Genomic DNA, 14,363 nt, shown 5'->3' on the forward strand with positions numbered 1-14,363 from the left:
GGATGAAGAATCATGAAGTACAGAGTAATTTAGGTTATATAATGTGTAAAAAAAATTGCACCATGTTCCATATTTGCACTTACCAGTTTTACTAATGCATTTTCATCGAAAGTCTGTTAGTAGAACTTCATACAGCTTTGAAAACCAAAGATTTTTGTAAAAATTATGTACGATTTGTTTTAGCCTAAGACTTGTATATATAGTTAATTACCATTTAAGGGGTGTATAAGTTTTATTTAAAAAAATTACTAGGAACATTAAATGTTTTAATATTGATACTTATTGATTTTCTATTTAATTTTAACCGGTGACTATGTAAATTTTTAAATTGTATGTATATGTATTGAATAAAATATATGTTGATTTATAATATTTGTTTAATTTATTATTCCTATTAAAAAAATAACTATTATTAAAATGTTTAATCAATTATAATTATAACACAAATATAATTTAAAATTCAACGAAGTTTAAATAGTTTATAATTAATATATTTAATTCATCAAAACTAATTTACACCTTTGTTCACTTTTAAGAATTGTAATATACAAAAAATTATATAATCAAAAATGATGAATTAAATTACCATGAAAAGAATTTATAATTTATTCAAATTGTTGATTGGTTAATAATAATTTTTTGTCACTTGATTATAAGAAGTTTTATGTATTAATTTTGAAAAATTTTGGACTAAACTTCTATCTAATATTAGTTTTATTAACATCAAAAATTCTTATATTTTTTACTTATATCTAGTTTCTAAATTTGCTGGAATTTGTCGAAATTAATTAAAATAATTAAAATTTTAATTTAAATTAACATTTTTAAATAATATTTCTATTTTCTCTGAAATTATAAATGGTTTCTTAATATTATTCTAATATTTAAATGATTTTTTACTTATATCTAATTTGTTTAAACTAATTACATTAATTAAAATTTTAATTTGAATTATTTTTTTAAATTCTATATTTTTAAAGCACTTTCTATTTTCTCTTTTCATCCAGTATGAAATTATAATTAGTTTCTTAATATTATACTAATATTTATAATTTTTTTGCTTATATTTTATTTAATAATTTTTAGAATTTGTCCAAATTAATTATGTTAATTAAAATTTTATTTTGGTTTCATAATATAATTCCAATATTTATATTTTTTACTTTTATATATATTTTTATACTCTCTAAATTTTGTCAAAATTAATTAAAATAATTAAAATTTTAATTTGAATTAACATTTTTAAAATTTTTATAGTTTTTTAACACGTTTATATTTAATTTTTTTACTCACATTTTATTTGATAATTTTTAGAATTTGTGCAAATTAATTATTAATTAAAATTTGAAGTAAAATTTTATAAAATACCATATTTTTTAAAAAACCTCAGAAATTATAAATGATTTCATAATATAATTCCACTATTTATATTTTTTTTTGCTTATATATTTGCCTATTTTGATACATTTTAAAGTTTGTTAGGATGTTTTTTATTTTCTCTTTCTATCCTGCCTGAAATTATAGATAATTTCTTAATATTATATTAATATTTAAAAAGGTTTTTACTTATATCTTATTCGTTAATATTTAGAATTTGTCCAAATTAGTATTAATTAAAATTTTAAATTGAATTATTATTTTTTAAAATTCTATATTTTTAAAACACTTCCAATATTTATATTTTTTATCTATTTTCATTTTTTTTTTAAATTTATCGAAATTAATTAAAATAATTAAAATTTTAATTTGAATTGATATTTTTTAAATTTTTATATTTTTGGGACGTTTTATATTTTCTCTTCTCTAAACCAAATAACTAGTATTAAAATTTTTAATTAATCCTAACTAAACACAAATATAATTTATAATTAACCAAGTTGAACGAAGTTTATAATTAATTCATTGATCAACTAATCTACACCTTTGTTCACATTTTAGAAATGCAAACATACAAAAAATTTATGAATTAAATTATTAGGAAAACTCATTAATTTGAAAATTACTTTTACTAAATATTAAAGTAACATTACATAATCAAATTAAATTAAAATTTCTGTTGTTATTCATTATAATAAAATCTAGCAAAATAATCATATTTTTATTTTTTGGGATATATCAAATTAATTTAAATAATTCAAATTTAAAAGTACATTCATGTCACGTTTGCTTTTTTATAATTAACTATAAGATATTTTGTATCTTGATTTTGAAACTTCTAATATTATTGTTATTATTATTTATACCTTAATTTCAATATTTATATTTTTTTACTTATACTTCAAATTGTCAAAATTAAAAAGTTTCAAAAATTTTGATTTGAATTTTTTTTCTCTCTTTTTTTAGTTTGAAAATATTGTAAAAATTGTACATTAAAATATACATAAGTAACTAATATTTATTTCTCTTTTTTATTTTTAATATATTTTATCAATTTATTAGAGGAAACAATTTCAACATATTTTTTCAGAATTGAGAACCTCATCATTATTATTATTTATATTTGTCTAAATATTGAAGAATTATAATTCTTTATAAAATATACATAAGTAACCTAAATATATACATTTATTTTTTTTATTCTTAGCATAAGTTATCAATTTTTTTAAAATTCTGTCATTTTTAACAACTTTATCTTGTTAATAAAAATAATAATAATTGTTGTTTTTTGTTAATAATTTCTAAATTTTTAAATTTTTGAGAACTTTATCATTATTATTAATGTCCTCATTATAATTTTTTACGCTTTTTTATTTTTTTTTTCTATTTTTCGTCTGTCTCTAAATATTTTAAGAAAGATACTTGATTGTAAAATATATAGGAGGAACCTAATATATACATTTATTGTTTATAATATAATTTATCAATTTACTTGGAAACTTGATCGTTATTATTAATGTCTTAATAATAATAATATTTTTTTACACTTTTTTAATGTTTTTTTTTCATCATTATTTTTTATTATTATTAATTTTTAAATACTTAATCAGCTCGTCAGAGTTTCCTTCATTTTCAACAATTTTAATTCAATAATTTTTGTTAATATATTTTCCAGATTCCTAAATTTTTGGGAACTTTATCATTTCTATTAATATTAATATCCTCCTCATTATATTTGACAATATGATCTTTATTATTAATATCTTAATAATAATAATTTTTTACACTTTATTTAATTTTTCTTTTTTTCATCAGTTTCCATTATTTAAATTCTAATATTAATTTGTAGTTAGTAATTGCTGTTTTTTGAATTTTCTATAAAAATACAGTCCTTCTAAGAAATAGTCCTAATTAGAATTTAAATGAAAACATAATTTCATCGTTTAGTCCAATGAAGATGACGTAAGATAAAAATACTCATTAACACATTACACAGACAATTAACAGTTTGAATCTAGTAGATCGGAAAATACACATTACTGATGACAAAATAATAACACATTTTAGTGGCAGACAAATTAGCATAGAATAACCGGACAATTAGCCGCTCGTTGCAGTATACGGAGCGCGATTCTGCCGTCACTCCTATCCACCGATCGGCGGATGCGCGTAACGGTCCGCTTCGAGATTGCCGCCACTATCCAATTCCTCTTATAGGGCTCGACAGAATTTCTTAGTTAATTTCTTCAATTGCCAACGCTCGCACCGATATGGTCTGGCCGGTGCTTCCCAAAACGGATAAATGTTAATGGTCTGCACGAAGATCTCAACCGGCAAAACGCTGACAATAAGTTTTACCTGAAATACTACTCGTACTAGATAGATGTTAGGTACCGCAAAACACAATTTACAATTTTAATGTTTAAGTCAAAATAACATAACTTTCTTTATGGTTATTTGAGTTGGTCATGACAATCAACAATTTTTTGCCATGTTTGCCATGCGACGAGAAAAAAAAATTGAATTTTTGGAGCTGAAGAGAAGATAAACTTCAGGGTTCACCTCCGATTTAAACAGTTTAAAAGTTGGCACTAAATTAACTGGGATTAGGCTGTTATAATAACAGAAAATTAAAATAAAAATTTAAAAACTAGGCTACAATATTCATTAAATATTCAAATATTTTACAGTTTAAAAACTAGAAATAAATTTGTTAATGTTAATTGGGATTAGTTTGTGTTTTAATAACAGAAAATTAATACAGAAACATAAAAGCCAGATTGTAATAATTGTTAAATAATCAAAACTTTTACGGTTTAACAGTTGATATTACATTAAATATATTAATTAAGTTGTGTTATAACAACAGAATATTAAATTTAGAAATTTAAATCAGGCTGTAATATTTGTTAAATATTCTCTTTTACAGTTTAACAGGTGATATCAAATTAACTGGGATTAGGTTATATTATAATAACAGAAAATTATATAAAAAATTTAAAAGTCAGGTTATATTACTCGTTAAATATTCAAATATTTTACTGGCATTAAATTAACCGGGATTAGGTTGTGTTATAACAACAGAAAATTAAAATAAAAACCAGATAATAATATTCATTAAATATTCAAATATCTTGCATTTTAAGAAATTGACATTAAATTAGGATTAGGTTGTGTTATAAGAACAAATAAATAAAATAAAAATTTATAAGCCAGGCTATAATATTTATTAAATATTCAAAACTTTTACGGTTTAACAGTTGGTATTAAATTAACTAAAATTAGGTTGTCATAACAACAGAAATTTAAAATTAAAATTTATAAGCTAGGCTATAATATTTGTAAAAAATTCAAAACTTTTACGATTTAACAGTTGTACATATTCGTTAAACAATATATTCAAATATGTTACACTTTAACAAGTTGATATTAAATTAACTATGATTAGGTTGAGTTAAAACAACAGATAAATAAAATAGAAATTTAATACGTTAAATATTCAAATTTTTTACAGTTTAACAGATGACATTAAATTAATTGACTAGGTTGAAAACTAAAATAGAAATTTAAAAACTAAGTTATAATGTTCGTTAAATATTCAAATATATTACAGTTTAACAGTTGACATTAAATTAACTAAAATTAGTTTGTGTCATAACAACAGAAAATTAAAATAAAAATTTATAAGCCAGGTTATGATATTTGCTAAATAATCAAAAATTTTAAGGTCATAATAACAAAAAATTAAAATAAAAATTTATAAGTCAGGCTATAATATTTGTTAAATATTCAAAACTTTTAAGGTTTAACAGTTGGTATTTAGTTAACTATGATTAAGTTGTGTTATAACAGAAAATTTAAAAACTAGGTTATAATATTCGTTAAATATTCAAATATTTTATAGTTTAAAAGTTGACATTAAATTAATTGAAATTAGGTTGTTAAATACTCAAATATTTTGTTGGTATTAAATTAACCGGAATTAGGTTGTTATAACAACAGAAAATTTAATTAAAAAATTAAAAGACAGTCTATACTATTAATTAAATATACAAATCTTTTAAAATTTAACAATTGGCATAAAATTAACTGGGATTAGGTTGTGTTATTACAACAAAAAATAAGTCAGGCTATAATATTATATAAATATATTATAGTTAGCAAGTTGGCATTAAAATAACTGGGATTAGGTTGTTTTATAACAGAAAATTAAAATTGTATAATTAGTTATACTATAATATTCATTAAATATTCAAATATTTTATAGTTTAACAGTTGACTTTAAATCAGCCAGGATTAGGTAAAATAAAAAACAGGGAATAATATTCGTTAAATATTCAAATATTTTACACTTTAACAAGTTAACATTAAATTAAACTAAACTATTAAATTGGAATAAAAGATTCAAAACTTTTATGATTTAACAGTTGTACATATTCGTTAAATAATATATTCAAATATGTTACACTTTAACATGTTGATATTAAATTAACTATGATTAGGTTGTGTTATAACAACAGATAAATAAAATAGAAATTTAAAAACCAAACTATAATATTCGTTAAATATTCAAATCTTTTAACACATAACATTAAACTAACTGGGGTTAGGTTGTGCTATAACAACAAAAAATTATAATAGAAATATAATAGTCAGGATATAATATTCGTTAAATACTCAATTATTTTGTTTGATTTGATTAACCTGGGATTAGATTTTGTTATGACAACAACCATTTTTCAATTCTATTAAGTATTGTTCCACCAGGTTTATCAGTTTCAATCCATTGTCCAAACTTGTCATTGTCTTAATCACCTTTTACAACCATACGATCAACAAAAGGCTCATTTGCGTTGCGTGTAAGGAGAAAATTGGCAATTGTCAAACATCTAATTTTGTTGTTCTCACTTAATTTATGTAGTATATTTTTCGATAAGATCCTTTGCATGAATCTTCTTTCCAGACATGTTACACTAGAATTTTGCATGACTTTATTAATCTTCAACTTGTTTACCACTTTTGACCAGATGAAACCAAAGTTATGCAACTTCGTCAGGAAATGATAGACAATAAAACCATAATTGGTCGGACGAGGTGAGAAGTGAGTACCGGAATGGCACAGTTTTGGAAATTGGACGCGAGTTGTGTAATTTTCAATATTATTTTTTCTCATTTTGTTCACGAGGCCCGGTTCTGGGTTCTGGCGCGCACCTGCCGTTGATGTAGTGCGGCTCGTGCTTACACCTCACGATTTTATTAAGCCCCGATATTGATTAATTAATCAAACAGGAAGAGTTGATTACACGGCCGGCCATCCCCTGCGTATACGCGGTGCGTTCACCGAACGTAATTGCACACCGGTTACGTATAAATTATTGGATTTCGGCCGATGATAATTATTTTTAAAAGGGATTTTACCCGGACGGACTTATCGTTTTTAGGCCAGCGGAAACGGTGCACACAGGAAACGTGGTGCGCAGGTTTTTTCCTTTTAATCACTGCTGTCGGCTGGAAATAAAAATGTCGGCGGGCCGATCTAGATGCGATTAATCGATAATGGATTGTTTTGCTTCGTGTTGCATACTCGAGAGGTTTGCATTCTTAACGAACTTTATGGGCTGCCTTTTATATTTCTATTCTAATTTTTTGTTATTATAACACAACCTAATCCAGGTTAATTTAAAGCTGTTAAACTACAAAATATTCGAATATTTAATGAATATTATAGTATAACTTCAATTTTAATTTTCTGTTGTAAAACAACCTAATTTCAGTTAATTTAATGCCAACTAGTTAACCAAAAAATGTTTATCGAATATTAGAGCCTGCCTTATTTTTTTTTGTTATAACACAACCTAACCTCAGTTAATTTTATGCCAACTGTTAAATTCAAAAAGATTTGTATATTTAACGAATATTATAGACTTACTTAAATTTTTATTTAAATTTTCCGTTGTTATAACAACATAATCCCAGTTAATTTAATGGCAACAAAAAAATTTGAGTATTTAACAAGCTAATTTCAGTTAATTCAATATCAACTGTTAAACTGTAAAATATTTAAATATTTAACGAATATTATAACCTTGTTTTTAAATTTATATTATAAGTTTCTGTAGTTATAACACAACCTAATCACAGTTAATTTAATGTCCTTTGTTAAACTGTAAAAGAGAATATTTATAACACGACCTAATCACAGTTAATTTAATACCAACTGATAAACCGCAAAAGTTTTGAATATTTAACAGTTATTATAGCCTGGCTTAGAAATTTTTATTTTAATTTTCTATTGTTATGACACAATCTAATTTCAGTTAATTTAATAACTGATAAACCTAAAAGTTTATTTAACAAATACCATAGCCTGGTTCTTAAAATTTTATTTTATTTTTGTTATGACACAACATAATTTCAGTTAATTTAATGTCAACCGTTAGACTGTAAAATATTTTAATATTTAACGAATATTAAAACCTAGTTTTTAAATTTGTATTTTAATTTCTTGTTATAACAAAACCTAGCCAGTTAATTTAATGTTATCTGTTAAACTGTAGAAAATTTGAATATTTAACGAATATTATAGCCAGTCTTTTATATTTCTATTTTATTTATCTGTTGTTATAACACATCCTAATTAATTTAATGTTAACTTGTGTGTAACATATTTGAATATATTATTTAACGAATATGTACAACTGTTAAATCGTAAAAATTTTGAATCTTTTACAAATATTATAGCCTGGCTTATAAATTTTTATTTTAATTTTCTGTTGTTATGACAACCCAATTTTAGTTAATTTAATACCAACTGTTAAACCGTAAAAGTTTTGAATATTTAATAAATATTATAGCCTGGCTTATACATTTTTATTTTATTTATTTGTTCTTATAACGTTCTTATAACCTAATCCTAATTAATATAATGTCATCTTCTTATAATGCAAAATATTTGAATATATAATGAATATTATTATCTGGTTTTTATTTTAATTTTCTGTTGTTATAACACAACCTAATCCCGGTTAATTTAATGCCAGTAAAATATTTGAATATTTAACGAATATTATATTTGACTTTTTCTAATATAATTTTTTATTATAATATAACCTATTCCCAGGTTCTCCCTGGTTTTTATTTTAATATCCTGTTGTTATAATACAACCTAATCCCAGTTAATTTAATGTCATTTGTTAAACAGTAAAAGAGAATATTTAATGAATATAACAGCCTGATCTTTAAATTTCTATTATAATTTTCTGTTGTTATAACACGACCTAATCACAATTAATTTAATACCAACTGTTAAACCGCAAAAGTTTTGAATATTTAACAATTATTATAGCCTGGCTTAGAAATTTTTATTTTAATTTTCTGTTGTTATGACAACCTAATTTCAGTTAATTTAATACTAACAACCAACGGAGAAGTTTTGAATATTTAACAAATATTATAGCCTGACTTATAATTTTTTATTTTAATTTTCTGTTGTTATGACACAGTCTAATTGCAGTTAATTTAATGTCACTGTTAAACTGTAAAATATTTGAATATTTAATAAATATTATAGCCTACTTTTTAAATTTCCAGTTAATCTAGTTAATTTAATGTTATCTGATAAATTGTAGAAAATTTGAATATTTAACGAATATCATAGCCAGACTTTTAAATTTCTATTTTATTTATCTGTTGTTATAACACAACTTAATCCTAATCAATTTAATGTCAACTTGTTAATGTGTAAAGATATTTGAATATTCAACGAATATTATTCCTAGGTTTCTATTTTAATATTCTGTTGTTATAATACAACCTAATCCCAATTAATTTAATATCTGTTAAACTGTAAAAGAGAATGTTTAACAAATATTACAGCCTGACTTTTAAATTTCTATTATAATTTTCTGTTGTTATAACACACCTAATCACAGTTAATTTAATACCAACTGTTAAACCGTTAAAGATGCATATTTAACAAATATATGAATATAAGCTGTTGTTATAACACAACCTAATTACAGTTAATTTAACATGTGTAAAGTGTAAAAAATATTTAAATATTTATTTTAATATTTAAATTTTAAGTACTATGGTCTGATTTGTGGTTAGCTCAACCTAATCTAAATTAACTTATATCCGACAGTTAAACAATGGAAAGAATACTGTAGTCTAGTTTTAAATTTCTATTTTAATAACTCAAAGTAATTAAAGTTGATTAACTCATAATTAATTTGCATAGGAAATTATTTATTTTATATAACACAAAAATCCTTCATATTTGTTTATCTAGCATCAGAATAAACCATTTAAGGAGAGCAACGTTTAAATTCAAGCACTTAAAACACCATGTCGCTCCATAATTATAATACATTAAAAATGCAAACACAACATAAACGGTAAAATCTTCCTGTTTGATTAATTGGCGAAATATCGGATAAAATCGTAAAGTGCAAGCACGCGCCGTGCAAAAAGGACAGGTGCACCATATTGTATTTCTTATTTAGTAAATTTCGGAACGAGCGGGACATTTTTATATGGCAATTACGGTACGCATTCACGGTAATTGGGTGAATATTCTGAATTATTCACCTTAATTAAAATCATGAGCGAGTGCGCTGTAAATATTATTATTTATTTCTTCTTATTATTGGGGGTAATTGAAAAAACGTGGATAAATTGGTCACTGGTCAATTTTTTTCTTGTTACGGACACAAATCTTAAGTATTACAAGAAAGCTCCGAACTAATCCACATCCTCGGGATACTCGGCGTCGAACTTCTTCCTGAGCAAAAAGTTCGGGTGCAGCTGCGGCTTGATGTCGCACACCAGCTGAACCAGCTTCTCGATCACCTTGTCCTTCTTCTTGCCCGCGTTGTTTTGGAGCGTCACGATCTTCCCGTGCGCCGCCTTGTTCACCATCTCGTTGATCTCGGCCCGTTCGCTGTCGTAGTCCGCCGTCAGTTCGTTCAGCCGTTTCTCGCGCCCTTCCTTGTACTTCAGCAGCTCACTTTCCGCCTCCTTCTTCGCCATCTTGAGCCGGGCGACTTTGGCGTCCCGCGCGTCGTCGATGATGTCCTGGGCGTTGAGCTGGGCCACCTGCAGCAGCCGCTGCACGTTCACGTTCTTCAGCATCTCCTCCGGCTCGACGGACCTGGGCTGGTGCGTGTGCGGATGCGGCCGCGACGATCGGCCCCTCGACGACGTCGGATAGCTGGTCTGCGTCGAGTCGATCCTGGTGCGTGGCGACGGCTGCTTCTCCTTCCCGAAGAACTTCCTACCCATCACGTTCGAAATTTTGCGTTGCCGGTTTTTTGACAGTCGAATTTTGTTTGTTTGGTTATGCGCAACGGATGACGGCCGTTCGTCCAGTTGGCGTCGGAACGGCCAATTAAATAATCATTCAGGTGCGGATGGGACGGGTTTTTGCATTATATTCGCTGCCCATAAATATATGACGAGTCTAATTAATTTGCTTATTTCTTAGAGGACTTCAAAGGTGTCTCTTTCCGAAAATGGTCTTTTCACAAGATAGCGGGTAAAAAGTTTTCGATTCAGCTCGGCTCGCAATGAAAAGGCCTTCTTCAATCGTTTATTGGACAACACTCCCAGCGGCGCGCCCGCATTTTTATACGGGAGGCTGGGAATTGATGTGGAAATGTTGGATGAAGCTGGTTGATCTTTCAGAGATTTCAATGATGGATAGGAAAGGGAAACTTTAACATCAGCTGTTACAGTTACAGCTGCATAACTTACGCAATGTGTGAGATTATGTTCTTGCAGTTTAGTCAATAAATAATAAAAATTATGTGTACAAATATGAATATTGTAACCGAAAGAAGAAGGAATAAAAATTATGATGAATATGATAATCTGACGGTACGACAATGGCTGTATGTAGTTGGACAATCAGACAAAGAGGTACCTGTTACCTTAGATGTAACGGTGGATAGAAAAGAGGAAACTTTGACATCAGCTCTTACAGAAACAACTGCATAACTTCAAGAACATAACGCAATATATGAGGTAATACTAATTTGATAATTCTCACTGAAGAAAGAAGAAGCAAAAATTGTGATGAATATGAAAATCTGACAGTACAACAATATGCATATATAGTTGAACAATTAAACAAAGAGGTAGCTACTACCTTAAATGTAATGGTGGATAGGAAAGGGAAACTTTGACATCAGCCCTTATAGTAACAGCATCGTAACTTACACAATATGTGAGGTTACATTCTTAAAGTTTGTTCAATTAATCATAAAAATCATGAGTACTAATTTGAATATTCTCACTGAAGAAAGATGGAGCAAAAATTGTGATGAATATGAAAATCTGACAGTACAACAATGTGCATATGTAGTTGAACAATTAAACAAAGAGGTAGCTACTACCTTAAATGTAATGGTGGATAGGAAAGGGAAATTTTGACATCAGCCCTTATAGTAACAGTATCATAACTTACACGATATGTGAGGTTATGTTCTTGAAGTTTGGACAATAAATCATAAAAATCATGAGTACTTATTTGAATATTCTCACTGAAGAAAGAAGAAGCAAAAATTGTGATGAATATGAAAATCTGATAGTACAACAATGGGCATATATAGTTGAACAATTAAACAAAGAGTTAGTTGCTGCCTTAGAACTAATGGTAGATAGGAAAGGGAAACTTTGACATCAGCCCTTATAGTAACAGTATCATAACTTACACGATATGTGAGGTTATGTTCTTGAAGTTTGGACAATAAATCATAAAAATCATGAGTACTTATTTGAATATTCTCACTGAAGAAAAAAGGGCAAAAATTGTGATGAATATGAAAATCTGACACTACAACAATGGGCATATATAGTTGAACAATTAAACAAAGAGTTAGTTGCTACCTTAGAAGTAATGGTAGATAGGAAAGGAAAACTTTGACATCAGCCCTTATAGTAACAATATCATAACTTACACGATATGTGGGGTTATGTTCTTGAAGTTTGGACAATAAATCATAAAAATCATAAGTACTTATTTGAATATTCTCACTGAAGAAAAAAAGGGCAAAAATTGTGATGAATATGAAAATCTGACACTACAACAATGGGCATATATAGTTGAACAATTAAACAAAGAGTTGGTTGCTACCTTAGAAGTAATGGTAGATCGGAAAGGGAAACTTTGACATCAGCCCTTATAGTAACAATATCATAACTTACACGATATGTGATGTTATGTTCTTGAAGTTGGACAATAAATCATAAAAATCATGAGTACTTATTTGAATATTCTCACTGAAGAAAAAAAGGGCAAAAATTGTGATGAATATGAAAATCTGACACTACAACAATGGGCATATATAGTTGAACAATTAAACAAAAAGTTAGTTGCTACCTTAGAAGTAATGGTGGATAGGAAAGGGAAACTTTGACATCAGCCCTTATAGTAACAGTATCATAACTTACACGATATGTGAGGTTATGTTCTTGAAGTTTGGACAATAAATCATAAAAATCATGAGTACTTATTTGAATATTCTCACTGAAGAAAAAGAAGGGCAAAAATTGTGATGAATATAAAAATCTGACACTACAACAATGAGCATATATAGTTAAACAATTAAACAAAGAGTTAGTTGCTGCCTTAGAACTAATGGTAGATAGGAAAGGGAAACTTTGACATCAGCCCTTATAGTAACAGTATCATAACTTACACGATATGTGAGGTTATGTTCTTGAAGTTTGGACAATAAATCATAAAAATCATGAGTACTTATTTGAATATTCTCACTGAAGAAAAAGAAGGGCAAAAATTGTGATGAATATGAGAATCTGACGGTAAGACAATGGTTGCCTGTAGTTGAGCAATTAGACAAAGAAGTACCTAGTACTTTAAATCTAATGGAGGATAGGAAAGGGAAACTTTTACGTCAACCCTTACAATAACAGCAGCATAACTTACGCAAAATGTGAGGTTATGTTCTTGAAGTTTAATAATAAGTTATAAAAATCATGTGTGCTAATTTGAATATTCTCATCGAAGGGAAAAGGAGCAAAAATAGTGATGAATATGAAAATCTGACGGTACGACAATGGGTGCATGTAGTTGGGCAATTAGACAAAGAGGTAGCTGCTACCTTAGATGTAATAACTACATTTCAAGAAAACTTAACTAATTGTTGTAAAATAGCTCGGAGCTCGGACAGTGATTGGACGTGACGCTGTTGCAATGGTTCCATGAAATCATGTCCTTAGCTGCTAATGGGACTAATTAGACGACTCTGAGATTGTCGCAATGGGCGCTGTTTACCATATAGAAAACGGTTGCGAGCCTGCACGCGCCAATTAAACGATATATTCCTGATTAGGTACACCACCGTGGTCCAGCGATGGACTTTGATATCACTCCGGCACCGGCCGACACATACCATTTACCTCGCTAACTGCCCCAACTGCCCTCCAACAGTACGACAGTACGGACTGTACGTCGGTACTGCTACTGCCTCGCGAGGCCTCGTCTGGTTCCACGTCCGCCACTTCGGATGCCCGCTCGTACCGAGGCACAGGACCCCAATACGTTAATTTCAGCATTTTTGCCCTGCCATCCTGAAGGCCAGACGTTGGTCTACCCACCTGGTTGGTACCGGAAGACTGGACATGTAAGCTAATGGAAGATAAAGGTAAATACCGAAGTGGTACCAAAGGGAAGTATTTCCTGAGTACCTGAGCAAAAGCCGAAACACGTCCTCGATCCGTTCCTGCTCAACTTTCATACGTGATGCCTCCTCATCTTTTAACTTTGGTGGCCAAATTACTTAGAAACCGGAATTATGACCTGCAAAAAACACAACCTAACATATTGTTATCCCAACATCAGGATTTACACGAATGTGAGGAATGTACCTTGTCTTATTCAGAAGTGACAGATTTTTTTCGAGAAACGAACGTACTCGACTTCCAGGAAGCGGCGACTCGTACGCGATGCGACGCTTGAAATTTCA

This window comes from Aethina tumida, chromosome 4, assembly GCF_024364675.1.
Source record: "Aethina tumida isolate Nest 87 chromosome 4, icAetTumi1.1, whole genome shotgun sequence".
In the NCBI taxonomy this organism is placed as follows: domain Eukaryota; kingdom Metazoa; phylum Arthropoda; class Insecta; order Coleoptera; family Nitidulidae; genus Aethina; species Aethina tumida.